Source organism: Larus michahellis, chromosome 2, assembly GCF_964199755.1.
Source record: "Larus michahellis chromosome 2, bLarMic1.1, whole genome shotgun sequence".
NCBI lineage: Eukaryota > Metazoa > Chordata > Aves > Charadriiformes > Laridae > Larus > Larus michahellis.
In genome coordinates this window covers 38,620,466-38,646,701 of record NC_133897.1, presented here as the reverse complement: position 1 = coordinate 38,646,701, position 26,236 = coordinate 38,620,466, and the positions used below count along the sequence as shown (strand labels likewise).

The 26,236-nt window shown below is 42.5% G+C and overlaps 1 protein-coding gene across 5 annotated transcripts in view; it reads right to left on the bottom strand.

Annotated features, from left to right (window-relative positions):
- CREB5 (cAMP responsive element binding protein 5) overlaps positions 1–26,236 on the bottom strand; it is a 256,757-nt gene that overhangs the window by 11,178 nt on the left and 219,343 nt on the right. The gene's annotated exons all lie outside the window — the stretch shown is intronic.

Sequence of the window (26,236 nt, the reverse complement as noted above, 5' to 3'; positions counted from 1 at the left end):
AAAGTCAGGCTCGAATATATTCTACAGTTGTACGAGCACCCAACCTGGTCTTTGATCAGAAAGACAGGAAGATGATGAGGGTGGCCTCAACCTGATCCTCTGTCTTTGCTGGCAAGTTCAAATGTCTGTTGTGTTGTTATCACATGCTAATCCCTCTCTCTGTTTTGTACTCCTCATGTTTTCTACTGTCACTGGATTGGGCCCTGGAGTCCTGACCAGGGCAAAACCCTTCTTAACATCAGTGTGATTCGTTCATTTTTACCTGAACACCACCAAAGGGCAATGAGAAGGGCTGCCACATTTTGGACTGCAACTTAGAGCCCTTGTGTACTAAAGCTATAGCTGAAATACAGAGAAAAGAAGGTTCCCTTTCAGCACAACAAAGCTGTGAGCTGTAATGGCATACAGACACCTTGCTGGTGTCATCCTACCCTTGGAATACTGAAATCACCAGCGCCCTAGAAGAGTAAGCCTGACAGATGTCAGCTAGGAGAAGGGCTCCTTCCAAATCCATGGAAACCTCCTTTGCATCCACGGTTCTACATCTTGCTCTATGTAGAACATTCTTTACAGGTAGCCTTACCTCTTTACATTTTTGAAGAACTCAGCACAAGTTTGGTTTACTCTCACTAATGCAAGTCAGCAGAAAATGGTAAGATAAAAATGGAAGGAAGGAGGAACACAGTATCACTTGATGCCAGACTAGCATGATCTGAATAACCCATCAACTAGCTCAAAATTCATTACCCAGCCAGAGGATAGAGTGAATAGCAGATAGCTCATTAGTAAGAGATGCCACCTATAGGACAGCCAGCAAGAAACAGCAGTGGTACAAGGTACAGAGGTGTGCAATATCTGTGGGTCACAAATGACGGTCAGAAGATCCTACAAGCCAGTGTGGCCAAAATCTGCCAGTGGAAGAGCAATGACCAGACCAAACTGCATTTTGGTTTTGTCTTTGAAGCAAAGAGAGTGACTGCCAGGGCACTTGGAATCCATGAACAGCAATGTCAATCTACTTTATATTGAAATATCTGTCTGTGCAACTCCACTGCAAGGCCACAGGTAAAGACTCCTACGTTCAAAGCCGCTGCCCTATTATTGTGTTTGTGCACCTGGGAGTGAGGAAGAAACAAATTGTTAAGGAGAGAAAAAAAAAAAAAGAAAACTATTACAGAAAAAAAAATAAGGTCAATTCAAAGTATCACCCTCAAATGTTTTTATCCCACATGTTTTATCAGACTTCATGAAGGTCATTCCATGAAGACACTCTAATAGATCCATTAATCCAAATTTGGTAGCTTATTTCACTAACGATCAGTTGGCTGAACAAGACTTTTAAAACAAAGAAAAAATACATTTGCAAAACACATCAGTGCCTCAGTTTGCATGAAGGAAAACTAGACTGATGACTTTTAAGCAGTTTCCTTAAGAAGGCCTATCAAACCATGACTGCACTGTGGCATGTGTCACAAGCTGACGATCTTCTCAAAAAGAGATTGAGGCAACTACGGCAGTGAGGTTAAATACCTCCTTCCCTACCTCTAAAGTCAGAACGGAGCTCAAGGTATCATCAATAGCAGTAACCCATTCTGGGTATAAAATGGAGGATTTGAGCAGCTGTTGTCCTTAACATTTCCAAATTCAAGTACTACCCTGGTTACTGCAAGCAGCTCTTTACAATGCTCAGAATAACTGTTGCTACCCAGGAGTATAACAAGGAAAATATGGAAAACAACACGTGAATAAGTCAATTCATTCTGCACATCATTCTTCTTCAAAACTCACTACGACCTTTTTCATGGGACTGAGCCACCACGCAGATCTAAGCCAAAGCACCAACAAAAGCAGTCGTATCTTTGTCTTCTGAATCAAAATGCAAAAAACCCAAGCTCTCATTAGCCAGCAGTTTTATGTGATGAATACCTAACAAAATCTAGCAATGCTATGTTTGTCAAAGACTTCTGAAGCTAAACTACAGCATGTCTTATTCTAAACTGCAGGCTTTCAAAGCTAAAAAAAAAAAAGAGGGAAAAACTTAATCTGCGAATAAACATTTTTTTTTTCAGCTGTAAAAACTGTGGCTTATTAGTGTGGCACGACTTCAAGGAGAATAAATTATTTTGTTTTCTTTCCATAGCCCCTTCTACCACATCCATTTATTTGAGATAGCAAATCAAGAGAGACAGTGAGAGGTCTGACATGCAGCTGGTTTCAGTCAATAGGGGTCATTTCCATTTGGTCTGTGTATTTTACAAGCTCCTTGTTCCCTGTTCCCAATGGGAGGGTGGGCCAGCTGCCCTGGATCCCAGTCCTGGTAAGAAACCAGCTCTCTACCTCATCCTGTCCCAGCGCAGCGTCAGCCATGGCCCGGCCCTCGCCTCCCTTTAACTCGGTGCTTAGATCAGCTCGGCAGCAGCGAGAGCACTGCCTGCACCCGCAGCAACCTTTATCTTCCACTAACCAGTCACTGCTGCCCGTCACAAACATTCGGGGAATGATAAACTATTATTTTTTTTTTCCCGTGTGGCATTCAGCGAGATCAATTTTGTTGGATGTTTCAGTTAGAGCACAGGGAGGGAAAATCACCAGAACTCGGTGAACTCTTTGCATTGAGGATGCGTGGAGCGGGAAGGGCAGGCTGCATTTTTGTTATTGTTCTTTTTATGTCTGCTAATTGCAAACAGCTGGTTTGGTTTAGCGTCAAGCAAAACGCGATGGCATCAAAATTGAGCTTATCAGGCTGATTGCATTAGCAAATCCCCTCTAGAATGAAACGATAACCCGGGACCTGATCCTGCAGCCATTTGGTTTTTCAGGAACTGTGCGACTGTCTTCACCAGAGCCTGCGGGTACCTGGCAGTTCACTTATCAGGGCTGAAACAGAGGGCTCGCTACTCAGATCTGCTCTCACCCAAACTCGAAATTTCTACTAACCTCAGTGGGAGTGTTTTTTAGGGTACAATCCCTCTTGTCTCCCTTTTATAGTGCAATTATAAAAAAAAAATCCCCACCAACCTCAAGCCAAGAGGAAATGCAGGTGCTCATCTTACCTGCCTTTTGGCCCTTACTGATTCTTTTTCTTATTTCATCAAAGTAACGTAGTGACCAAGATCAGTTACAGCTGATTTCCACTCAGTCATAGCATTTCCATTAACGGCTGTCAGTAACACAGACAACATAAGAAATCTTTCACAGAGAACATCCTGCTTTGCCTCGGATCAAGTGAATAGAGAAAATTCCCTTTCGATCCTACAGGAAGCCAGAAGCACATTAATCTCTCGTCTTTGATGCTTAGGAGAAACAGTGGATATTAGTGCTCCATAGGTATAAGCGTTGTGTTGCCTGTATTATTGCTTGTGGTAATGCCCCTGACTGGCACATTTACTCTGAAGCCACCCCACTGAATGTCATATGATGTTAACACCTCAAAGAAGTTACCATTGTACCCAGAATATTGGGTGGGGTTTTTTTTGGAAACAGGCAGTTTTCACAGTGCTCCCTCCATCTCAAGCCTGACATCATGGTGCAGTGAATTGCTTGATGCTTCCTTTTATCAACATAGATCATAATTTATTTGCTGAACGTCTTTGGGCAAACCCTAAGCCTGCCAAAAATGGGCCACAAGTGTTTGTGATCACCAATGAAAAATAATGTCAGCTTCCCTAACACTTCTGCAGTTCAGGATCTTGCTGCTTTCTAATTTTTCTCTATCATGCATGTATTTCAAGGTTGCCTTGGGTTTTGCCCCACCTTTCTTTCTCCAAAATTGCTAGTGAAAAACAGAGAGCATTTTTTTCAGTTTGCTAGAAGGAAAAAACGATAAATAAAACTGTAAATTTGGAAGTTGCTTTTCCCACAACTAAAAACTCAAATAATGTTGGGGTTTTCACATGTATATAAACATGCATAATATTTGTAGCATGTTACATTTAGGCTATAAATATTATATTATATGCCATAATCTGTATATGACATTAAACTACAACTTTCTTCCATTTATTCCTCAGTGGAGAAATGACAAAAAATCTCAGATTTTACAGATGTTATTACCTGAGAGATCTGTGCTTGCATCAAACAATAAGCTATTATATTGTCCAGCTGAATTTTAGGTTGGGACAGACATGGAGTGGTGGTTTTGAATAGGATTGAATTGTTCTGAATAAGTATGCATTGCTGCACTCAGAAAAAAACTCTCTTCCCCTTCTGGTCTGCATGCCCAAATCCCACTAAATTAGAGAAGAGACAAGACCAGCTGTAGTTATCAGCTTAACGTCTGGTATATTCTTATCAGGAACTTATATCAGACCCCTGTAGGCAGATGGAATATGATCTCAAAGATATTTTCTTGCACTAGTGACTTTGATTCGAGTCACTGTTATACAGGGGTGTAATAAGTCCCCCACAGGGAAAAGAAGAGACTAAAGAGGGATGGGAAAGCAGAAAAAATACAGACATGAAGCATCCCCACACATCTGCAACCAGGTAGAAACCTCAGGGTAAAAATTTTGATTAGCCAAACTTCATGGCAAGCATACCACTGACTTCAGAGGCACTAATATTGTTTTCTCATCTGTGATGGTCAAGTTTTCTTTTTCACTCGTGCTCTTCTAAGCATCACACCCAAGACGAATACATGGAGTATTTCAGAGCATCACACTGAGTTTTATCCTTTCCTCAAGCTATGACTGTGATGAGAGAACTTAAGCATAAATGTCACTCAGGTCTTTTATAGTTGGCTGCTTACGAGCATTTCACAGTGTAAATAACAGAAACCACTCCGCAAATGTTCCATTCACATTCTAAAAGCAAATTGGGGCGATTCATTTCCACCCAGTAAGTGAACTGCAGATACGTCTGAGCACATTTCGGAGACTGGTGATTAGGAAGTCTCTGATGCCACATGAAACGCTTGCTCTTACATTCCTTGTGCACTAAAATACAGTCCTGCATATTCACTGCAGGAGGAGCGAGAGGTGTGTGAAGGACATGAAATCCAGAACCGAAGTGACACGTTACACTAATGTAAAGAGAAAAGGGGGATGCATTTAATTCACAGCTCGCCAGTAAACAGCGCCAAACTGCTAATCTTCTAATTATTCTCAGGCTGTTTGGCAAATCTGAATTATACTTTTCCCTTCCTTTGTGCTTTCTTCCCTACTTAGTCGGATTTTGTAACAACACGAACAATGGATTGTCATCCAGCCTTCAGTGCAGCTTAGCCTCTAATAAAAACAACAAATTTGCTCCCTTGTCCTTCCAAACGCAAACTGAATTAAACTTCAGCAAAAAAGCAGTGAGAATCAACTGCAAACAATCAAAGAAGCAATAAAACTAATAGACACCATGCTGCTCAAGGACGGGTCAGCTGCAAGAGCAGCTTCGGTATCCCTGAACTCGGGGCACGGAGGAGCTCCGAGCAGCCACGCTTGCCGGTGACATCAGTCCAAGTGACACCTCTCCGGACGACTGCCAGTTTTTAAGTAATACAATGCAGGTCGCAGCCAGGGTGGCCCAAGGGTACTCTGCCAGAACTGCCATCTTCTGGTGACAGCATTTCATTGAGAACGGCCACGGCTCCAGGGACAGCAGAAAACACCGGTGAGTTTACATCTCATCTCCACCCTGCAATTGCCTTCTGTTCATCTCAAAGCACCTTGCGAAGGAGATAAGCATCATTATCCTTGTGCAATGCACCGCCTTTTTAAGGATTAGAAATACAAACCCACTAAATTCTCCGTTCCTATTCTACAGGCATTTTTAATGCACAAGTAAATTATAATCAAGACAGAAAATGCACTGAAAGTATGGTTTGTCCTTCTCACTATACAGTATTTCTTGCATGAATCATTCCTCAATGCAATGTTAAACAACTGGATTTGATTTGCACAGGAGTCAGGAAATGTAAAGTTCAAAAAATCAAACCCCTAATTCCCACCAAGTCTAAGTCAATCCCTCCATGTGTATCCATGACAAGGGATATTTAATTATGTAATCACACAACAGACAGCAAAGTGATTTATTACTGGCAAATGGTGTCATATAATTTCAACATACAATACCAATGGAAGGATCCAAGAAATACAACCAGCTTCTGCCTGATTTCCCCTCTGTGTGCCAGAGTCCGAAAGGAAAGCTGCTACTTAGCTGCTACCTACCCCTGGAGAGGCAAGTTTCTGACAGCAAAATGCTTGACACTTCGGGGATTAATTACCTGTGCCTGCTATCAGTAGGCAGGCACATACCTAATAACCATCCTAATTCCCCAAATGGACAGCTTTAGCTTAGTTGCTCTGCCAGATTAATCTATGGGATATTCCCATGCATGCTAGGTTGTCACCCGTGGAAAACTCAGAAAAAGGAGGTGGCAATAAAATCACTCAGTGTTAATAGCCCCCTGCAAGGCAGTGGGAAAACTTGGGGACCTGAGTCTGTACTGCCCACCGTCCAGATCTATTCTCTAACGCCTGTATTACAGCTCATTCCTGAGCCAAGAGACCACAGACTCTTTCTTCACAGTGGACATGAAACACTTTGGCAAAGCCTCTGGCAAAGGGGCTGGAGCTGGGGTCTTCCTCACTCCCATAAGTAAAGGCTGTAACTAGCTTTCTAAAATCACATTCCCATCTTCTAGTACAATGCAAGTGGCAAGAGCTTGTTCAGCGCTTGCACTGCTATACACATTTTTTGCCTGAGCCCACAATGAACAGTTATGAATGCATGACATGAGAAAAGTGGGAATTGATTTCAGAGGAAGTTTGGGGAACTTCCTACATGAGCCAGATACGGAGCAAATCCTCAGATCAGAGCACTCTCTAACAGTGGGAAGAACACTGTGGGTTTGGGTATTTTAATCTATACTCAAAGATCAGACAGGATTAGCACCACAAAAATCTCTCTCTGTAGAATACTGCTCTGAAGCCTGGAGACTCCTTACAAAGTGACTTCAGTTTCTTGCCGAGGATGCAAGTTTCTTGCTTTCCTTTTCCCTCTCATGAGCATAATATACACACCAAGGACATGAGAAAGGCAGGTTCAAAGTCTCTCTCTGTCAGAAGATTTCTGAACTTTCATCACCCACCTCTCACTAAGGCTGACTATGATTAAGTCATTCATATTCAAAGAAAAATGCCATCCAAGTATATAAAACTTGGGTGTGTGTTTTTTTTTTCCTTCACTGGTGTGATTTTTGAATACTCCTTTTTCCTGGATTAAACCCAGCACATTTAAAGGGCTACTAGCAAGCTAGAAATGGGCTACATGTGCACTTAAAAGTGCTTTGATTTCATCCCAGATGTGCATGCAGTGCTCAAGGGCGTACACACGCACGCGCGCGCACACACACAACATGCACGCACGCACGTGCACACACGGGCTGCGTAGAGGATACGATCTGATCTGTAGATTTTGTTTCAAGATTACACCAAGCAGACCCTGAAACTAAAACCGAAGCCCTGACCACTTAAAGCCATTAGGGATCCCAGGGCTCTTTGTGAAAGAGTATTGATGTTCATTAGCCTATTGGCCCAACTGGAGAATTCAATGCAAGTAATTAGGTGTCTTACTATCATGTAGTTTCAGGTGAAGTTATTTTTCTCCTTCGTTTCTAAAGTTGAGTGATTCCTGAAACATTTTTAAAGCATTCATGGATTACTTTTTTTCTGAATAAATGACTAGAATTTAAAGTACCGTACAGGGACATACAGAATGAGAATGTTCTTATGGGTTATTTCACATTTTTTAAAGCTGAATTCCAGAATTTGACCCAAAAAATTAAAATAACATTTTAATTCAGCAGACAGCTTTCAATTATCTTCCTATGAAAACATAGTGACTACGGGCTTTTTGAACGCATGCACTCACTTATGACATGTAGTACATGGATAAAATCCGTAAGGAGTTTTGCGTCAATTTTCCTTGTTATAAATAAAATATAATCTATGCTGAGAGTTACCTGCATGGAAATCACGAATATTCAGCATTCAACATCTCAGAGTTGATATGTGCTGTCCTTTTACACCCTCATGCACGGTCTCTTACGCCTTCCCACCTTTCCGTATATTCTCCCCCTGACTACATCCCTCAGGCTGCTGCCCTCCACCGTCTCCCCTTTGTTCTTCACCTCCAACGCCATCCCCTCCGTTTGCACACAGCTCAAGTTCCTGCCTTGTTTTTCACCACCCCGCGTATATCAGCTGCTTTTAAACGGCAGCATCTTGGGTCAGACGCATTGAATTTCAAAGCCACTTGAGGCTCCAGGAACAGCAACAGCTCAACCCTCTACCAGATACCAGCTAGCTACTCTATCAGTGCCACGAGGATTTTTAATATGATTTAGGACAACTACAGCGCAAAACAAGACATAAGAAGAATCAGGCCCCCAAATGTGTTTTTTTCAGTGGAAAAAAGAAAGCATGACTGTGATATGCACTCACAGGTTTTACTTTGTCTTTGAAGGAGGTAGGAATTCATCCTCACACATTTCCCATGGCTTGGCTGACAAGCAATGGCTTACTAAAATGCAGTATCAGCTGCTCACTCTCTTCTCCATAGTATGCTTACTCTTTGGCAATACTGCTTTTCAGAGCAACATGTCAGAGCAAACCAAAAAAACAGCCTTCCCCAGGGAAGGGAAGGATGCTGCCTGCTTGGTAAGCCATTGACTCATCCTGCCGTTTCTGGACAGCTGGATTTGGCTTTCCTATAGCACATACCACAGGATACAGAACAAATTTGCACGGGTCAGGGGCCCGGCTAGACCCACAGTTGCAGCAGCTGTCCCAGGAGCAGGATATCCTCTCCAGCACCGAGCGACAGGTACAGCGCATCCTGCCTTGCTTCATTGTGGACTCTTCCCTGTCCCTCCTGCCCAAGGGAAAAAGGGCAGAAATAACCACTTCAGGGCGAATTCCTGGCAGAGGTGCCCTGCCTGGGGACAGGCAGGCAGAGGGTCCCCATAGCACCCTGAGAGAGGCAGAACGGGTCGCGTGGTGGGTGAGCATCCCCCATGGGGACAGGGTGACGCTAGACCCAGACACCTTCCCCACGTACCAGCGGCAGCTGCCAGGATCACAGGAACAGGCAACTCCTGCACACCAGTTATCCGGCCGTGCTCACCATCCTTCACAGCACGGGCGAGTCTTCTGAAAAGCACATCAGGGATCCAGTTGCTCCTGCTATTGCCCTACCTTCATTTTTTTTTTAATATTTCTTGTGTACTTCTACTGAGTGTGGGAGAAAGGCATAAATACCGTCTGGTTTTGGTGCTTAACACATCTTCCTGTCTCCTCTCCCAGCCTTGCCGACAGCATTATCCATCTTCCTGACACTACCATTGTCTGATTCATTTGACATATGCACCAGAAAAAAATGTCATGTTCTGAACAAGATCATAACGCTGTGATCTCATTCCCATCTCAGACTCCTCAGCGACTCTACAGCACCTCCCATTTCTTGCTGCTTTAGAAAGAGAGGGACTGGGAAGCTTTTCCAGCTTGCTCACTGGGAAGCTTATAGAGGAGATGCAGTGAGGGAAACCAGGCCAGTAAAGTCACACAAGCACTTAATACAGGTATGTTGGAAATCAAGGTAATGCCATAGAGACTTCAGCTATTCGGCTCCTACCTAGAATGTGAAGCAGCAAAATCTTTCTCCTTTCCTGTTACTTAGGGCTGTTGAGGGACTCAGTGTAAGACATATGTTATTTCCAAAAGGGAAGAGCATTTTGGGAGGTGATGGCAGGGACATCCTGGCTGTATTATGGAAGTTGCTGAGTCCTTCTTTCCCATCGTTTCTCTCTCTTTTGAAACTAAAAAGCCTCACGCACTACCCATCTCTGTGACAATCAGGATGAAGGGTTATGATGAAGTTCCCCCTCTCGGCTGGCACACCAGCAAGTCGGTGTGAGCTTCCTGATACCTTGTCTCCTCCTGTTTGGTCGCACCCCTCATTGCCCCTCGTGTGCGGCTTCTCTCTCAGCCACAGAAGTTCACAATTTAAGGGCAATTAAGAGATCGCTGTGCGCTGGCAGCTGAGGCTCGGGCAGTCTCACCCCAAACACGTGCCCTGCGCTCCCGCAGCCTGTGTCCCTCTTTCCCAGGGAACGACAGCATCCCACCAGCCGCCTACAGCCTTAATAACCCATTAGCGGCCTGGCTAAATGAGTTACTCTCTCACGGCTACTTCTCTTTGGAGATCTGCCAAAGGAGAAAAGACAAGGGGCGAGGAGGGTGGAGGCAAAACAAATCGGGAGCTTGGGTGGACAGGGGAAAGGGAAAGGGGGGAGAAGAGTTGGAGAGGAAAGGTTGAGGCAGCTAGTTTTTTCATTTTTCCCTGCGGTTAAAGCATTGACAGATAATTTATCACACATTTTGATGGTGCTCCAGCTGGCAGGGAAAAGAGCTATCTGTTTATTAATTCAATTAGCCTGCTTATTTATCAGCGGAGGGCGAGGAGGTGCAGTCACAGGCCAAACTGTGCCAGTCTCAGACCGCCTGCTATCGGGCTGGGAGGACAACCGGGAGTGGGAACATCCCACCCTGGCTGCTCCAGCCAGTGCGCTCATCACCGCATTATCTCAGGCCTTCTGAGGTAAGAAAAGAAAAAAAATAGAATACAAATTTTAACAGCATACATTATGCACACCAGTGAATGTGCAAGGCAGGCTTACAACCGGAGCCGCACGGCTTTGCTGCCACCAGTTCAGTGCCCTAAAAGCATTTGTTATGTCTGACATTCTGCCCAGAACGGATTTTTTTTTTTTTAATTCATTAAAACAGATGAATACACTTTGAATTTCGAGTTCAATGGGGATAGTGTTCAAAACAACACATCAATACAGCACCGAGCTGCTGGAGGGGGTAGGAGAGGGCAAGGAGGGTGCTGCCCAGGTACCCACCACTTGTCAGCTTTGAAAAGGGGGCGTTTGTGAGGGAGGAAAGAAAGAAAGGGAGAAAAAAAGGCTGGCCTTGGAATGGCAGAGAAATACCCTGAACTAGGAAAGCATTTCAGAGGGCTGGAAGAGTGGTGAGGCCACTTCTTTGCTCTGCCTATCTAGGACTACCAGCTTTCTTTCCTGTCTGTTTAAAAAGTCCAAGACTTCTGAATGTTGAAGCTCCAAATTCAGAAAGTGTTGATCAAAATGCTGGTCGAGCTATCTGAGCTGAGGTGTGTCTAAAAACACAAAAAAATGTGGAAGGTCCATGATGCTGGAGTGCAATTTCCCGATAGCCAAAACAACCCCTCAGCCGTAGAACCTGCAGACAATAATTTCTATGATATTTCAGTGCTGTCATAAACAGTGTTTATTTTTCTCTTGCTGCTTCTGTAAACTGTCCGGCTTCCTTTTCTATCACACTTAAACACAGTTACAATATAGATGTACTGGCTTCCAGTCTAGCCCTTAAAAGACACTGGGTGGCTTCCCACTCATACAATTAAGTCCTGCAATGCTTTGACGTAAAAATAAGACTGCTGACAAGGATAGAGGGGTCTCCTTGGGATAAGGCTAGAATGCACATTCTCTCAAATGCTGCTATCGTTACTCTTCTCGTTTTGTTCCTCCACTACCAGACGTTTAAAGAAAATTCACATTTAAAAAAATATATTTTTTTGTTTCTTTAGAGGCATTCTTTCACTTTCTGAAATCTTGCAGGATGTTTCGCGGCAGGACACCATATCAAATTAGGATGGCAGTGACTATTTCCACTGCACATCAGCTCACAGGAGCCTTTAACAAAAGGTTCACTGGAAATGCATCCCCTCCGCCCCCCAGCTCTACGGCCAAGTTTGCCTTTCAGCCTCTCCTGGCTGATGATTAGTTTAATATTCTGAACCAAGATCCTGCTTGACAGATGATTCCACTACCACTGATAGTTTAGGCCACATATCAACATTTTATAAATTCTTAATTTTCTCACTGCAGCCATATTGAACAGTTTTGTGCAAATGAGGCTTATAATTACCCAGATAAATCAGTCCAATGCAGTATTTCTTAGGATCTTTCTCAATTTTCTCCCTGGAGGATAGGATCCCATCTGCTTCGCTACATTCAGGCTAATTGAAGGGCACTGACTTTTCCAAATGGATTCATTAATTACTCTAGCCAGATTCTCTGTGGGGTTCTTCGTTCAATGGGTGACACTCGGGCTGTACTATACCATCCTCCCATGTTTAGCAATGTTCCTCTGATTCTCAGCTACGAGCTAAAACATTTGCAGATGCGTTGGCAGGAATGGTTCTGGCCTGAACTGTACAGTGTTACAAAACAAATGTAATTCCGCTTCTCCTTTGCTTCTAATTTAATATGCATTCAGAATCTATAAATATTGTAACCACGACTGTTTCAATATGTTTTACTCCTTGCCATCATAAATATAAACAACCACACCAAAGAAGAAACCGTAAGTTTACAGGTATTGCATTGCCAACAGCAGAAAAAAAGAAGAGAAACAAGTGTTTACTGTCACGTTGCAGAAAATCTGGTATGTGAGGCAGCATTATGTGAAATTAAACTATTAAACTTAAACGCAAAGCTGTCCTATATAAATCTGGGCCTGTGCTGATTTTATTTAGTACAGCAGCAGCCTGGGTTTTCAATAACTCATGTGTAATCTTATTGCTCACTCAAACATCAGGCAGACAACAAAGAAAAACAAAGACCCGTCTAGTGAAGACCTAATGTAGGTGAGGAAGGTGGTGGTGGTCTTCAGACAGGAGCAGGCAGAAGGGAACCTGCCAGCAGTCGCGGAGTCTGGCTCTGCTGGAAAGTTTATCAGCTTTCCCCAACAGCAGGCACAATTTCACGCTACTTAGAATATTTTATATTCTGAGCATTTGGTTGGTTAATTCAGGTCTATGAGGCAACTGGCCTGGGAATCGGTGACACAATCTGCTGTGAGCGAACAACAAGTCTTCGCGCTTTCCAGGAATCCTGAAGCATTTTGTAAACATCGGACCCAACTGTGGAAGTTGCCTGGCCTCTTTGCGTGGGTTCGTGCTGCCGCACCTCACGCTGCTTTAAAGGTGAGCCCAACGTCACTAATGGTGGTGGGAGACCCACTTTACAGATCAGTGAACTAAAAGTCTGAGATTGCCCCAATATCACAGAAGCCCTCAGTGGCAGAGCCAGAAACAGAGTCCAAGAGCTGACTTGCTTACAAACAGGGAACAGTCCCGCTCCCTTTAACTCTTTCCTGTCAATGGCATTGCGAGTCCCCAGGATGCAATAAGGGTCTACCTTCTTATGCCTTGTTAGAGGCAATAACTCTACTTATGTCTATGAACAGACAATAGGAAAAAAAATATATATACATATTTTAGCTTTAACTATGTGGTTGCTTTGGGCAGTTAACGTAATGCAAAAAAAAAAAAATCTAATGGTACAACTCATCTAACAAATGAGTGAATGTATAATTCTTCTCACGTAACGCGCCACAGACCTAAACAAATTACTCAGATAAGTAGATGATGTACACGGGGATGTAGACAGGGCCATGGGGGTGTATGTAGGGATGTACTTTGCTCTAGAATTGAAGAAAATTTCTCTTCTCTGCTATCCTTTCCTTCTTAGCTCAGCAGTTGTGCTTCCTCAAAGCTCTGACAAAGATGGACTTGATAAGGAGTTACTTTTTTGGGACAGAAAAGCTCTCTCTCACAGCTTTTCCCTCTGATTGCCAGCTTATCTCTTCTAAATGAGGTATCCCTACTCTCTCAGCAGCTAATAAATTCACTCCTTCACTGGCCAGTGCAGCAAGCTATGCACCTTCAAAGAGAAAGTCTGAAGCAACTCTGTCATCACCTGGCAGGACACAGTTATTCTGGATTCAAGTGGTTGGCTATTTGATTCCCCCCCCCTTCTCATCTTGTTTGCCTCTCATCTCTCCCCGGTTTATAAACAACCGTTCAGCGGTCAAAAAAGCAGTTCATAAATTGTTCCCAAAGAAATGTAAAGCTAAGCAAGGACTCCATATTTTTTGCTGCTTGTTTGTGGTTTTTTTTTCTCTAGAGTCAGTGCTGGCAGATGAAGCGCGGCAGGCAGGCGGGCGGGCAGGCAGGGGCAGGCAGGCAGGGGCAGGCAGGCAGCCCCCCTCCGCTGCCCTCCCCTCCCAGCTGGATGGTGGCGGCTGCAGGGGAGCGACGCTGATATATGTCAGCTGAGAACCTGGACCCGTCCGTCCGAGTCCACGCCAGCGCTGCCGGTTAGCACCGCATCTGGTTGTGTTTGAGTTCTCATAAGCCAGCCAGAGACATTTTTGTTTAGGTTAATGTATTTTATCACCTTTATGACAGTGAAAATCTATAGCTCAAGTGCTCCAGTTCTTAAGGGGGGGGTGTCCAGGACCTATGAATCACAAGGAATGTTTTGCAGGGAGAGGGACACTCACTGTGTTTTGCAATGTAAGAAATCAGTCTAGACATTACCAACTTTTAAAAAACAATGTTGAAAGCACCCCACTAAAACTTTTCTGAATTATTTTTTTGAAAAATTCAAAAACAGCTCCACATGCTCAAATGAACTTGATCACAAGCCAAAGACAGTAAGCCAGTCTCGGCCCTAACCGCATCGGTGCCACACCTTTTTATTCTAGAGCTGAGGAATATGACATATTATATACACGAGTGAATTGTAAAGTAGTTAATTTTCTGTGCAACTGATAGGAGTGATCGATGGGACTCACTCCCTATAACTGCCTCACCTTCCCCCTTCTCCCTCTCCCCTCCTCCCTCCCTGCCCCAGAAATGGCTCCGACCACAACATCCATCAAGGCACATACGCAATTTTAGCGAAGAGCTGCGCAGGACAGCAAGCAGGGCTTCGTTTCGCTCTGTACTTAAGTATTACAGCCAGTTTTGCCCTGAACAGCTCTGAATCACACCGCAATATTACTTCCTATCTCAAGCCCTTTTCTGTTGCAGCTGCTGGAAGAACTGCTTTACTATTTTATTTCATATTATGTTTGAGGTGGAGAGGAAAATGTAACAGGATTCAGTGGCAGCTAACACTGCCTGCAAGTTGTTTAAAATTTTCCCTAATTCTTTCCCGTCAATTTTATCGGCATTTTTTCCCCATTATAGAAGCATTCTGAAATATTTTAGTAAGATTTAGAGATGACCTTACTCATTTAAAATCATTATTTTTTTTAAAGGAGGGCCCAATATAATTTCACCAGTCTTCAAAGTCCATACTTCCGAAAGACTATTTTTTCCATTATCGTCTTCTGACTGAAAACCATGGAGGCACAGATGAATGTGTCTTTTTGACCTTAAAATCACTATATTTCGAGTAAGAAGTAATGTTATCAAGAGCAATATGCATCTGACAGGATTTGGCCCCAAAAGGAGTAATAATTTATTTTAAAAGTGTTTTTAAACTGGTACATGTTTGGGAAGACCAAATTATATCCACTTAAACTAGGCATATACTCATTTAAACTAGAATTAGACAAATCTCCATAGCTGCTTCCAGAGGGTACTGTTATTAGCTGTGTTGATTTTAAAATGAAACTCATCTTTGTCCATATACTAGACACTGTGATTTATTTTTCTTTGGTCTTTTTCTCCTTTTGATTCTGGAGGTTTAAATTACTGGGAAATAAGTAAGAATATACTTTGAAGTAACAAAATCTTCGCCCATGATGTCAAACTGCGCAGCTAATATCCCAGCCTAGCTGCAGTGTAGCATCTGACATGAATCCTACTTTCTTCAAAATTTGTTTCTCTCACACTGTGGCAAAATAGGATAAATTAAATATACCACAGCAGAGATATTGGAAGAATTCACTTCACGTATGCAGTTGTTGCCCTGGGACAGCTGAGTAAACAGCTTGCAAAAGTCTGTTTGAAGACTGCCAGCTAGTTACACCCATAATTTCATCTCTATTAACAAAAACAACTCAAACTGTCGCAATGCCTCGAGTTGATTACCGAGCATCTGAATTATAGACTGTTGCTTGAGTAACCCTCTGCAGCGGCAGGGACCGTGTTTTGATACCCGTTCAATACTTCCTACCTTGCTGATTAGTAGAATATCCATCAAAACCAGCAAATGCATAGGAAAAGATACAGAGAGGTTTTGGCAATACTGTCCCATGACTGACAGAAAAATAGTTGTGTAATACTGTTCAACTCAGTGAGTCAGAATAACAAATCTTATAAATATGTCCTTCTGAGCTGGATATAGAACAATCCAAGGAATGAAAGAGTGATCTGAAGGAAAAAAAAAAAAAAAGAAATCCACAGTAACTGTTTTTGCAAATAATGCCATCATCGTGTTCAAATGGCTGGTGTTTCTGATGCGGTGCTCAACACCAGATTGTCAACATGGATACCTGTGCAGGCTTAGTGAACTTCAAAGCGATGTGCTGACAAAAACCAGAAGACCGCTTGGGCTGTGACACCAGAACTGAAATGGAAAATAACAGCTTGCTGGTGACCCTCTTACTGGAAATTTGAGAGTCCCTCACTGAGACTCCCCAAGTGAATTATTCCACGCTAACATGAGGGTCAAAATATGACCAGAAATCAGTACCAGCAGCTCTGCCTGGCGACTGTAATGCACAAAGCACAGAAACAGCTGACCAAAGCCTTTACTAGCAAAGAAGGAAACTCCGTTACACGTGTCAGTCTGCCAATGGAAATAATTAGGACTGGGGGTAAATACAAAAGAAATACCTGGGAATTATCAAAGAGTGGCTTGAGTAATTTTCCAAATTAAAGTGATGGCTTTGTAGGCTTTTTAAACTTCAGTTTAATTTCTGTTCTTCCTTTTAAGCTTCATTAATCAAACTAAGCAAAAAAGCTTGTACAAGGGCTCCACGGATTCACATCGTACTTCAAACTTAGGTCTGTTGACTCTGCTAGATGAAAAAAGGCTTCACTAATGCAACATTGCACTAAATCATAGATTGAGAAATTTAGAGCAAGGGAACCCAAATTTTTGCTTGTGGAAACAATACGATGGCTATCGTGTAATGCAGTAAAACATGCGTCCACTGCAACACGTTTAGGCATGGTATTACATTTAAGCACATGTTGTGCTACAGTACAATGACATTCGCTACTGTGAATGTATCAAGTTCTTTGTAACACATAAAAAATTGGGGAACTGCAAGTATCATGTGAGCCGTATGTTGGGAATCCCCGATTTCAGCATTGGTTAACGCAGCTACAGCATAAGCAATCTATGCTTCAGCAAAATCTGAATGACCATCACTCTCAATATTTGTAGCAATTTCCAATTCTTTTGATGAATTGCCCTTATAAAAATACGTATTTTTAATCGTACTGAGTTTGATTAAGTTTTTAACTGCAAAAGGCCTGGCATGACGAATGAAGACTTCAGACAAAGATTTAAAAATTATGCATTCAAAGAAACATGCTCCCTCCTGTTCAAATTTGTCTTTCCACATTGTCTTAACATATTAAGAAATCTTAACACATTAAACAGAAATTGTGCAATAATTTTAGAGATTAATGACAAGAGTGGGAGAAGACAATGACTTTTCTTTGAGAAATTATCTGGAGGCACTTTGCCTCCAGTCTCCAATTAAAAAGAAACCACAGAACACCTTTTATCTTCCCCTATTTCAATTTCTTCCTCAAAATACCGTGCTAAAGCAGTATCCTGGACCAAAAAACAGGAATGAACTAGATAACATGAGCAATCTGGGTAATAGGCTTTACGTAGTCCACAGAATTCAAGCATGATTGGACTTATTTCACAAAGGCTATGTCTGTGTACGTTACACTCTGAATTGTATAGACTGTACGCAAGAGGTGCGGCAAACTGTAGAGAATTATGTGTGCCTCTGTGTGTATCATTCCCACCAAAGCCAGCTTTCTCGGCGAGGTTATGGTTCTCCAATACAGATGTCCCATGCAAGCCCAAGCTCAGCCCGAGGTGCCAGCAAGCACCCCAGCCATTCAGCTGATCGTACTGACGGTGCGACACAGAGTTTATACGCATTTTGCAGGTCACCTTGCACGTTGCTCTGATGTGGTTTTGCATTAGCGTTGGAAGGACAGTGAGGTACGATATTAGATTGCAAATGATGATTGCGGCCTGTAGGACAGTGAAGGAGAATGGGTGATCTGTGTTGTCAGTGATTGCGCATAGAGATTACAGCGGTGAATTGCTGCGTATGTGCCTGGCAGTAGTTGAACCGAGTCTCTCCATCTTTCCCTTCATGCTTTTATTGACTGGACTCAAGATTGTACATTTGTGCACACACCCAGGTGTGTGTGCCTTATTCATTGTACCCCCACTGACCTGCCCATCTGTAAAACCCTCCTGTGTGCCCCCGTTCAGCCCCTCGCAGGTCCCTGGGCAAGGCTCCGGCCATCTCAGCATCTGGCTCTGCAGCCACTGCAAAGCAGTTCAAGGTCACTAGGTGGACAGCAGGCTGCAAGCATAGCGTGTTATTGCTACCATGGCAGTTCAAGTGGAAATATCTGCGAGGTTCTTCACAGCCCAAAATTTCCACAAGGTTCACTTCCAAGCGAGTATAGAGTATACGGATGGAGTATGAAAACAACGGGGGCGCTTGGTAACGTTTATAGTTGTTGTGAAGGCAGCAGCTGAGCGAGAGCTCAAAGAGTTGGCACAGAATCTCCTCCTCCTCCAGCCTAGCAAGGAAAAGACATTACAGGAACAGGGGGGAGAAGGAGGGGATCTACCACTGAGGAGGAGCTCAGCGCTTGAAGAGTTATGAACATGCCGCCCATCAAGGGTAGGACTCTGCTGTTGGACACAGTGACTGCAGTGAGTGAAATGATTAACCAAAGTTACAAAATAAGGAAATTAAGGCACCAAAAAGCTGTGACCCACCCACTCAAACACATATGTGAAACCATAAATCAAACACTAACCGCCCAGCAAATTGGCAGCTGGCACTATAACATTAGGTGCAGTGCCAGCTAAAGGCTTCCTTACATGTTTTGGGTTAACTTTGTTTTTTAAGGTCTTTGCCACAAGAGAAAAGCCTTAAAAATATGTGTACATGCAGCCGAATTTAGGAGAGAATAATAAAGAAACTCTAAGAGAGCAGCAACGCTGCCCTACCGTCTATCGGCTCCCACCGTTACCTTCCTGTAAAACCCCGATGAAGAAACTAAAGGGAATCGGGTTCAGCATCTCTGCCAATCTGTCATTTCAACAGGAAGCACTTTCTGCCATGCAGTAATAAATGTTTCTTGCTGGCAAATTCACTTTTTTACCACCTCTAGCGTCTCACTAGGACTGGCGGCAGACAACTTCACCAAACCTTAAAGCCAGCCTTTTATAACATCTACATAGTGTCTTCTATTGTAACAGCATTAAAAAGAAACCCAGCAAACCTTCTAAATTCTCTCTTTTCTAGTGCCATCGGTGAACTTTAATGAGATCCGTGGTCCAAAAGGCGAGTTTTGTTCTGAATTTCCTACTGAATATATTGGCAAAACAACAGCTGTCGTACAGTGCTAAGGCTGTCTCCTACCCACCCCCTGCTTTGGCACCGCTCGCTTGGATGTGTTGATTCATACGTAGGAGAAGGGGAAAGCACTGGACCCACTGGCTGTAGAGCGTAGGAAGGAGGTGCGTCTGCCAGCAAATCTCTAGACTTTGATCACTCCCACTTATTTGCCTCTGTCTCCCTTGCTGCACTCATTTTGCCTACAGTCATCCCACCTTGGCAAGGATGTTTGTGAAAGCTCATAAGCCAAGCATAGTCAAGCCTAGTTAGTATAGAGATGGGAAACCTCCAAGGAAAACCTAGCTACCGCAGGAAGATATCCAGCTGGCATGCTGCTTTCTTTTTTAGAAAAAAACAGTCACCCAGCATTGCGCGGTGGGTGAGGGGGCAGGAATTCGGTGGTGGAAAGCACTTTCCCCTTTCTTCTTTCAAGCTGAAGCCTGGGTCACTTAAAATCACTGAAGGACTGTAAGAATTCACCTAGAACGGTCACATGAAAAGAGATATCCAGGTGAAAATCTAACCTGATTTGTATTCTGTCTCCTTAAAATTACGCCTGCACATCCAAAACATGTGTCCCCCTTTCCCGTTTTAAGATATTGAGTGGATTCAATTCTCTCTGTAAGAAGCTACAACATTTTACCTCAAAGGGTTTTAGTATAAAAAGTCATTCAAGCTCGCTAAAGGTTTTGACATGAAATACAACACACGTAACTCTCTTTGCATCTTGCGTAGTCATTTGCACCCATGTAAAATGCAACATCCCACCATCTGAGCAATGAAGATTGCATTTTACTAAGTGTAAAAAGTCAATGCCAGATGCCTGTAGAGTGAGACCCAGTATATCCTGGGGCAGTATAACTCAACTGGTGGTCTACAAGACATCACAAGGTGGTCCCTGAAATGGGGGGAAACACATAGACACGTTCCTGTGCAGCCAGGAGTCAGTGTCTATAGGCAGGGCTCTAGCTGGGAGTCAGTGCCCAATTCGTGTTAGTGTCTAATTAACATGTTTGTAATTAGAGCAGCAAAATTATAATTTCACAAAACAATATTTAGTATACAGTAAGCGCTGCATATCTCATCTATCACACCACTGCCACCACTGCCTTCCCTGCCCAACAGCTAAACAACAGCGGGATGCAACGTTATCTATGGAGTTTGTTCCTAACAGTTAAATATAAATGCCCTTCCACTTCAAAAGTGGGAAGAATCACTGCTCTACATAAACATTCAGGGGATGCTTCAGTAAAGGTTTGTGCTCCTGGTTCATCCTACCAGTACGAACATCTCCTGTTTTATGGGATTTGCACCTCTGGGTTTCTGTTCTACCACCCACAGCCACTGTAATTTCCTATTACTTCAGCATCCGCCCACAGGTTCTCCGAACAATATATTGGGCTCTTCAGGCACTATGACAATACGGATACATAATAATTACATTACTATACATTTGCATACCCACCCTGCCTTCTCCTGCAATTCCTGAGCTGGGGCAGGAACAGATTTGAGCTTTACCGAGAGAGCTGCACTGTGACCAACAGAAGGGTGCTACTTCGGGCCTGGTGGTGTGCAGGGGACATGTCTACAGAAGAGCCCAGCGCTGTTATCATCGCATTCATTTTCATTTCCATCAAAGTGGGAAACATTTCGTTTTCAGCAGAGCGTGACTCAGAAGCCCACTTCTTGATAGAAAGGAGTTTTTAATTTTGTTTTTGTCTAATCAAAACCACGAAATGGCTACATTTCACCCAATTTGCTCAACATCATGTGAAAGTGTTTGCAAGTGTAAGCAGAACATTAAAAATATCGTGAAGATTAGCAAGGGGAAGATGGGAATAGCCTGGCAGGATGGTGGCTGACAGCTGATGTTTATTAGGACTGGATGGAGCAGTAAGCTAACAAAACCTGCCACTTCAAAACGACCAAAACCAAACATGTCCCGAGGATGAGAATCCAAATTGGGAAGGGGAGGGGGTGACAGAGCAGGCAACCCCTCCCCACAACTGCTCCGACAGCTTTTGCTTTGGGATATAGCAAATCTTAGCACACAATGTACCAGAGCCTCATTATTGAAAACATCACAGCTTGCTGAGCATACTAGTACATATGAAGTTCATAGAAACTCTGAGGAGTTCCCCAAAAAATTGACTACAGGGCTTGTATTACAGACCTATTGTCAATAAACTACCTCTTTAATATGCCAGGGCACCTAAGACAACTCAGTTCCCTTCAGCCTAACACAGAGAAATGCTAAGCTTGGGAATTATAATGATATTATCACTGTTGCTGTGTAGTAACAGGGGAAAATACTGACTTTCAGTGATCTCAGATTGTTAAAAATCTGTGAGTAATTAAAATTAATGTGGAAATTTCTGCTAGACCGCTTAAGAAATAAAGAAGCTCCTTGCTAACACTGCTGACTGATGGTAAGTTAAAATTTTGCTGAGGACATCAGACCATGAGAAAAAGAGAAAAAAAAAAGGCAATTAAAGAAACAGCTTCTTTTTTTTTTCCAGTGGCACATGCAGAGCCTGTCATGGGTTGGCACACTTTCGTATGCAATATCGTCTTTTACAGGCTACAGTTTTCACTTGATCTTTTAAAAAGAGCTATAGTTAAGTAAGATTTACCCCCCAAAAATTATTTGATCCGATTTTTAAATTTGGGCTAATTCATTTGGAAACAGTGACCTGTTTCTGCTTCCATCCAATCAAGGAAAAAAATTCCCAGTAGGGCAAGGGTTGAACCATTTTACTTTTAAGTTTATTTTTCCTTGTTGTATTTAATGTTCTAACCAGACGTCCTACAAAATAAACTACAACAAGCTTGTCTGGACATTTAATAAGAGCCAGATTCAGCAAACACCAGCTAGTAAATTTAGCATTTAATGGGTACAATTCATTGGCCCTATTTTGTAAAAAGAAAGACACATATTCAGGGAAGGATATTACATGCAGAGATGTCTCAGAGAGATATTGCTAGAGTGTACATCGATTTTCATTTATATGGTTTAATTCTTGAATATGATATCTTTATTGTGTAGACTTGCACCATTTCAACTTAACAACTATTTTTGAGTATTTCCAAATAGATAATGTCAATATGCTTATTTTAGTATAGCATTTTCAAAGTCAGAGAGAGTTCATCCGGAGCCTTTTTGATTTTTGGCTACAGAGGTCAAAGCAGGTCATGGTAAAGACCCAAAGCACCCATTTCCCTTCTGAAGGTCATTAGAGTATTTTTGTACTTTATAATACTTAAAACAATTAGATCGTTATGAGGATACATTTCTTTGTTATTAGTAATATTAATCTATCTCCATTGGTCAAAACAGCTGAGCTAAAGAAAGTAAAAAGAACCTAGCTAGTATTAAGAGATGAGTTTTCCGTATTTTTGTTCCAGGCTGTGTGGAACAGCGGCTTTACAACTGGCCATGAAAGCACCCAGCTAATGTAGCGTTAAGGACGTGATCCCACTCCCGCTAAAGTCAGTGGAAAGACTTCAGCAGTGCTTGGACCAAGCCAGTTATATGAGGTGAATGACTAATAAGAATAATACACAGAATGATTCACATTTAATAGGACTATTGTCAAAATACAATGCAAGCAGGAGTTTCAGATCCCTTGAATGTCTGTCAGTGCATGTCTTTTTGCCCAGTTCTCTCTACGTCTTACTGCAAATTAGATGGCAAAGTAAGAGCAAGAACCTGGCTCAAACCACTGCTGATCTCCAGCAAATGACCAAACGCACAGATTTAAGGGCGATGCTCCTTCCTTAGCCCAAGCTGGGTTTTGCAGATCCTGGGGCGGGGAGGGGGGGGAGGGAAATGCAGGGATGTTGAACAGGGCCAGGACACAAGGTGAGACCAAGGTGTTGCGGTCAGATGCTACTGTTCTGGTCAACACTTTGCACATAGGTCGTCCCCACTGCCCCTGGTGCAGTTTGGTCCTTCTAAATCAGTCCTGTAGTGTAGTGTTGGGAACACGCAGGGGATGACAAAAGTTTGCTCAAATATGGGAAGACTGCAGAACAGGGCTGAAGAGGCAGTGCTTTCTCATCTCTCCTGCTAGCAAACATCTTTTCCTGTGTGAGTCTACGTCGCCCCAATCAAAATTACAGCTCCTATGTGCCACAATGTCTGGGCAAATGATAGTAAAGCATATAAGTTAGATCCCAGGCCAAGAAGGACAAATGCATAAAATGGAACTGCCGTAAGCACCAATCTGTTTACCCACTTGCTTTACTAGGATCAGAGTTGTAAAAGAGATGGTAAAGAGCTTAAAAGGCACTTTCTGAATTCATTTAGATGTACTATAAAAGTGCAGGAGAAGAGAGGGAAAAGAGAGTTTTTCATCATTTACACTTGAAGGAAAAAAAGAGCAATTGAAAAAAAAAAGGAAGAACACAATCAAGTGTATTGCAATGGATATTTAACAAAGACACGCAGGGAATGACCACACATACTGCAACTTCCTATATTAGTTTGATTTTTAAAATGTAATTTTGGCAATGCAATTGCTTTAACTGTCTCTAGTGGTAGCAAGTGCTTATAACCACTGCTTATATTATAGCAAGAGCCCTTTTAACATCTGAAAACAATAAATAGAGCTCTGAAAGGCAACCTGTGCTTTCAGCTCTTTTTGATTTAACAACCCCAAACAGCACTCCAATGAGTAATACTGGAACAGGCAAAATCTGACATTATCTCATGTTGTTGCCATTGTCTAAATGAATAGTATATGCTGAATTTTATAAAGAGAATATGAATGGTAACATACTGTATAAAATATTTATCTATGAAAGAAAAGGGAAAAGCCACATGATACACAAATGGGTAATGGTGATTTATATAATGCTCACTGAGTGTAAATGACCCCACTAAATCTCATTATCCTAAGTATAGATATAAATTCCTAGGTGACAACCGAAATGTGGAAATAGCAGGAGCATTATAGATCTCCAGTCTCCAATTACTGTAGGTAAAGTATGAAAGATTTTTTTATTAAATGACAAAAGCATCAGAGAAAATAGCGAGTAATATGGCAGATAAAGACTTTCTAATCTACTGCTTTGAACTTCTTTTCATATTAACAGGAAGTGAAATCTGGGTCTGAACTCCACATAATAAACTTGACTGTTCCCATTGACATCAGCTTGAATTTTGCTTCCAACCTTCATGGGAACGGACTAAGTGAAATAACACATGAAACAAATTAAATATGCACTTACCAATTTATTTTTTTTTAACACAGCCTTTCTGAGGTGCTGAGAAGTCACAGCAGAATTACTGCTAAGACTCTTAACAGTGACAGTGACTCTTAAGGATGTATACTGCCCTGCATGCACATGTGTACAGAGACAAAAAAACAGGTAAAAATTTTAATATAAATGTACACCATTCACTCTCTGTAAACACAGAGACAGATGAAACACCTATAACTTCAGTGAAAATTAATGTGCAATCACACCATGTCCCTAAAACAGACTCAGGCAGGAATCATCTCCTGCACAGAGATCTTCCGCATTAACAGTCAGGCTGCACAGATGTAAAATGTCCTGTAAAAAGTTCGGCTCGTTTCATTCAGCAGCAGTCACATAAAAATAGGATTTATCTTACTTGACTTCCTCAATGAGAAAATTTGTCCAAACCTGTCACCTGAGCATCCTTTATAGTGTATGCAAGGGATGGACACTTCCAGAGAGTGATTAATCCCACCTATTTCTGACATTTCTTTCATCCCATCATGCCTGGGACATCTGCGCTTGAAATGCAGAAAGTCACAAGGTGTGTGCAGCAGAGGGATGACAAAGTAGGAAGAACTGTCAGCTACTTTGGTCAGTTATAGCTTGTCTGCATTCGCAAGCATACAAGCTTGTACAGTCCATCGGCGTTGTCGTCTAGCCTGATTCATTTTGTTAACTTAAAAGAAAAGGGAAACGTGTCTCTCTTTTAATAAAAAGATAAGGGTTTTGTATTTCTTTTGTATAAATTATAGAGGAACAACATCATTGTATTTCAGTTTGTATCGAGCCCGACACGCATCAGCCTCTTCCCTCCTTCCCCTCAAAATAAAGCAGGCAGCGATATTTTCATCTCAGTTCATATCACAAATGTGATCTGAATTTTACGAATGGTAGAACAAATCCAGAAGAATTGCAGCAAGGCTGCAAGCATGTAAAAGCAGAGTGAGACCAAATTTTGTCTCTGTGCATGCAAGCGGGGGTGGAATCAACTTCTGTATACCTGAGAAGTCAAAATGCAAGACACATCTGTCTCACAGATGCACTCAGCAACCTCAGCCCACATCCCATGTGCCACTGAGTCAATCTGTTGAGATCGGGATAAATACCCATGAGAAGGTTGCTTTCAATTGAAGTGCCCAACAAGCTCTTCCAGGTAGTTTTGAAACAGACGCAAGAGTAATTCTTAAATTGAATTCCTTTCCTGGGTTAATTGCATTCTCCTGGATTAGCCTCCAGCAATCTGTATCTATACCACACAAAGTTTGCGAAATAAACGTCCAAACCCCCCATTTACCATTCTGGCTCTTATATAAACAAAGCCCTCTTCATTTAATCACGCGGATTGTTTAGGTTGAATGAGTCAAAACCGATGCAGAGGTTTATTCAGCTCTGGCAATGACTTATCAATTTGCAAAGAAGTTTGGGGAAAAGAAAGGGGGGGTTGGTATGTAAACAGATACCAGGGCTCTTCTCCCAATTCCAAAGGAAATCTGGGCTTGCAAAGGAGAGCAGAGGCCGAGCCACCAGCAGGGACTTGA